The sequence below is a fragment of the Poromitra crassiceps genome, assembly GCF_964638095.1.
Source record: "Poromitra crassiceps genome assembly, chromosome: 16".
Classification (NCBI taxonomy): domain Eukaryota; kingdom Metazoa; phylum Chordata; class Actinopteri; order Beryciformes; family Melamphaidae; genus Poromitra; species Poromitra crassiceps.
Window position 1 is genome coordinate 26,240,696 of NC_139645.1, and position 4,963 is coordinate 26,245,658.

At 43.3% G+C, this 4,963-nt stretch overlaps 1 long non-coding RNA gene across 1 annotated transcript; it reads right to left on the minus strand.

Moving 5' to 3' along the window:
- Positions 1–645: 645 nt before the first annotated feature.
- LOC310791033 lies at positions 646–3,112 on the minus strand. Its single transcript, XR_014553415.1, has 3 exons — positions 2,988–3,112; positions 2,414–2,493; positions 646–2,306 (listed from the first exon to the last, which is right to left on the minus strand). It is a non-coding gene; the product is annotated as an uncharacterized lncRNA (long non-coding RNA).
- Between the last annotated feature and the right edge of the window lie 1,851 nt (positions 3,113–4,963).

The following is a 4,963-nucleotide window of genomic DNA, read 5'->3' on the forward strand; positions in this document are numbered from 1 at the left end:
AAGTAAACAAGTACTCAGTCTCACAATCTAACATCCTTTCCATCCTGAAAATGATCCCCATTTTGTAGATTAATAAAACAAATTAACATTTTGGCCAAAGCACTGACCATATATATTCCTTCTTTACAGTTCCTACCGGCTTCTTGCATACCGCAACTTTGTGCGTTGGGTGTGGGGTTATCTGGGGAAGCATGTGAGAGTGCGCCTTCCCTCCTGCGTCGTCACCCGCATCAGGATTGAGTTCCCTGAAGATGAGGCAGCCTACACTGGTTTCAGGGAGGCCCCACTCCCTTCACTTGATTTTGAGGACTAAAATAAAATCATTTTCACTCCATCAAGTCCACAGCTGTGTCAATTCCAGAAATTATTTTTAGGCGCAGGATGGTTTTATCATCACATAACAGGTTACATTTTTAAAACATCAGTAATGCAGAACTTATATATTCATCATGTGAAGCCTATTGAGATAGAAATGTTATACTAAACATCAGTAATGCAGAACTTATATATTCAGCAGTTATGTCATTCATCATGTGAAGCCTATTGAGATAGAAATGTTATACTAGTAGCCTAGGAGTAGAGAAAGTGGCAGCAAGCAAGCTCAAAGTCAAGTAGAATACAAAAGTGAAAAAAGGAGCTTACTGGTTACTTTATGAGAAATTTAATCCAGAAGTGTTGGTACACAGGTAACCTCAGGTTTACATACAATGTACAACTTCATACAAAATAAGAGACACGGGCAGGAAAACGCAACGCGTTTCAACCTCACTGGGTCTTCATCAGGCTATGGCCTGATGAAGACCCAGTACAGAATGACCATGAGTATGACTTTTTAGTCCATGACCTAATTTTGTTTAGATTGATATAGATTGATGGGAGTTGCTTGGATTGAATTAAAACACTCCTGAAGATACTGGATAGATTTTTTTTTATCAGTGAGGGGTCTCAGTGGTTACTTGTTCTGGTTGACGCTTTACTTTATAAATTGCACTGATAACTGACTGTTCGAGTGCAATTCACAAGGTGAGGGTGACATTTACACAAGATTTTTGATAAATAATCATCACTAATGATGTGGAAGTAAGGACTAAGTTGGTGAAGGCAGCTAGAACAGTCTCGTAAGTTCAGAAAATGACATCAGTTTACTGTAATGCACCGTTTAAAATCAGGAAAAGACTTATGCCATATTACCATACCAAACTCTAAGGCTTAGTTCACACCGGCCACCCAAGCCTTGCCTTTATCCACGCTTTTAAATAGGCGTCCGTTTTAGTCAACGAGGCTGTGTACACCGGGCGCCTGAGCGCGAACCCTGCGTGTACCCACGCCTCGCCTGTGCCTTGCCGATTTTATCGTTTAGGCGCAAGTTCTATTTTCAAGCCGACAAGGCGCGTGCAGGCAGGCTTCTTCTGTCAAGCCACGAAAGAAAACCACGACAATATCCGTGGGAAATGGCAGTCAACTGAATTTCAAAATAAAATAGTTACTACAACAGTGTTGAGCAGAGAGTGAGATTGACGGGTGGCTATCACGTGGGGCTTTCTTCCCGTCGGCAAACAAATCTTCAAGAGAGAGAATAGCGACCGAAGAAGCAAGATGGACAATGTTGTTGTGCCAGCACATATTCTTGCAAGATTGCCTCTCTAAAAAGTCTGACTATAGTCAGACCTGGTTATACATATCCAGCATCAATAGAACATTAAATATATCAGATTTATTTTACCTACACATGATAATTCGGGACCACACGTGAAAAAATACAGCCGGGAGAGAGGAGAGGCGCTTGTGACTCGGCTCCAGGTTCAGCGTGCAAAGGCGTGCGGTGTGATCGGTTCACACCCAGCTCAAGGTCTGCAGGTGTAGGCGTGGGTTGAGGCAAGGCAAGGCGTAGGTTCCCTGTGTCTGTGTGAACGTAGCGGGATGATATACTGTATCTAGTCTGCTCTCACGATATCTGTTCAATTCAGGGGTCTACGATCGATATGGGCTGATATCATATGCTCATTTAAGACCATCAGCACAAAAGCTACAAAATGTAATACCGCTGAAAGGGCCTTAATTTTCCCTAAATTAATTTATCAATTTTACTTTTCAAGACCCCGCAGATACCCTGAAGTAACATCCAAACTAAGAGAAAAAAAAACAGCAGTGAGAGTCAAGAGGGGAAGAAACACCAATTTTCTGTCCCGGTAGTGTTGCAAGGTAAGGCAAGGTTGAAGAGAAGTTTGATTCGTAGCCTGCGCAGGTTGAAGGCAGTCAGATGTTCGACGGGAGACGTCAATCTTGTTCAGCTCTCAGTAGAACCTCTGGTGGGAAACAGATAAACAGATGTTTCAGGAAGACACAGAGAGAGCTCAATGCCGTAGTGTTTAGTGTTCAGATACAACACAAGTTTGTGTGTGGTCTCAGATACCTTGCACACAGCCATCTGAAGTGGAGTCTGTTGAGCTGATAAAACCTCGGCATGGACTCAACCCCACCACTGGACAGGAACTAATTTGTCCAAGTAAAAAAAAAAAAAAAATGTTTGAGGTAATAGTCTGTGCTACTTTGCAGCTGTTTTGGGAGGAGAACCGACAGGTCATAGCACCAATGAAAGTGATTCCTTTTCAACAGGCAGGTTGGGTGGGCTAAAGTCGTGTATGAGCATAAGAACTCATGGGTCTGGTGTTGAGACTAGGCTGTCAGTAAAAGTGATGGGGAGGTAATATTTTTTTGATTGAAAAGACATACATAAGTTTCAGTAGTTATTTGTTTGATTATACTTTTCAGTCTGGCTGTCAGTATTTCACCATGTTGTGAAAGCGATGGGAGGGATTTTTATTGAGAAGAAATAAGGTTTTCATCAAGTTATTTGTTGCTGCTTTGATTAAATGTATTTCACAGAATATCAATAATTATAATGTAGATTGAATTCACTCTTGTACTTTTTGAACAGGTTAGAAAAATTGGCTAACATGACATGGACCAAATGACTTGAAACTTACTTGGGCCTTCAGCATGGAGGGACATGTAGTCGGCAGTCAGTTGTTAGACGGGAGAAGGAAATCTTTAGTGGACAAGTTGTTCAGCTCTCAGTAGAACCTCTGGTTGGAAACAGATAACAGATGTTTTGGGAAGACAAAGAGAGGTCAAAGAGGTATCATTTAGTGTTTAGTACTGATACAAGACAAGTCGTTACTGCTAGAATATATTCGTGTGTGATCTCAGATACCGGGCGTGCACACAGCCATCTGAAGTGGAGTCTGTTGGGCTGATGGCGGCACGGTTGTGCAGTGGTAGTGCTGTCGCCTCACAGCTACAAGGTCGTGGGTTCGATCCCCCCCTGGGACGCTGTGGGCATGTTCCACGCCCCATGTCTTCAGTGCCTACTGTCCAGGTGGGCTATCTTGTCGAAAGAGCCTTTCTGTGTGGAGTTTGCATGTTCTCCCTGGGGTTCCTCCATATATAACCCCCCCAGGGCCCAAAATTAACACCCGCCAAGCGCTATTGGCAACCAGATTTTACATTTGACGGGTGACGCTCAGGGGTCTACCCGATTCTTTAAACAAGTATTTTATAACGTCCTTTGTTTAATAGTGGACGGTAAATATTCGGGAACATTACTGGCTGCATTGGCCATCTGAGAAAAATCCTCAGCAGAATCCTTGACGTATTTATGACAAAAATTTGATATATTATTTTGGCCAGTAAGAAATATGCCTGGCGGGTGGATTTTTCCCCGCCATCTACCCGTCACCTGGCCGGTGAGTCAAAAATTTCGGGTTCTGAACCGCCCACTAAAGACATGCAGAAGATCGTCTGACCAGCGGCGGTTGGAAGAAGTTGGTCCCCGGGCGCTTCACTGCAGTGACAGCCTCTTTCCTGGACAGGAACTCACACGTCGCTGGAAAAAAAAGAAAAAAAGCGTGTAGATTTTTAGTTCGATAACAGGGATATATCAGCGGATAGTAATACAACTGGCAAACAATCACATTCAGTGATCAATAACCAGAAATATATTCTTACAAACTATTATGTAATCAGCCAAACCTTACCTATTCTTGAAGAATCGTGACTTGTGTCTGGCCACTGCTTCAGCTTTGTCAGGCCTCGGAAACTGTGCACATAGGGCCTCTGGGACAGGAACTGCATCAAGGAACTCCTGATACGGACGCGGCTCTCCCACAACATGCTCAAATAATAGCTCCATCAATGTGTCGATGTAGCCTTCAGTGTACAGATAAAACAGAGTTATAACACAACGTTCCCAAAATGAATCATGATGCTCCACTTATGGCAAAAAAAAAAAAAAAAATACCTGAAGTGGGATGACTCTTCAGTGCTCGCACACTGTAGTCACCGTGCTTGTACTTTGGGTACACGATTGAGTATCTCAGTGCTCCAGCTGCAGTGGATGTATGTGTTCTGTCTGCATTTTCATTGTAGTGCATTGCCGTCAGCTGCAGTCTAATAAGAAGCACATTCAGTTATATTAACATGTTCAGCAATTACAAAAAATGGGAGGGGAGGGTGAATACTAGAAGTTAGAAAATATACAGGCATTGAATACCTGCACAGCATTCCAGTGAAGGAGAACACCACATTTTTGGGGGCAAACTTCAAGATCAGACTGTGAAAGGACTCAATCCCTGAAGTGTGGTATTGTGGACTGATTTTTGTGATGTCTTTGATCAGTCTCGGAGCCAGCAGAATTGCTGCCAATTTTTCACATGCTGCGGTACCTACACACAGGAGTAATGTAATTAACCCAATTTGGCAACATAACTAGCTGTAAAGTAAACATGATCAGCAATTTACAACTGCACTTACTTGGCTCGAGCCACTCCCTTGCCTGCTCACCGACTAGAGGCTGGTGGAGACACTTTGGGAAAAGGGCATTGTCATGGGTGTGGAGATTCTGGGTGTGGCTGGCGATGGAGGACCACTTCGCCTCAATCTCCTGCGGTGATGCAGAGGTCAT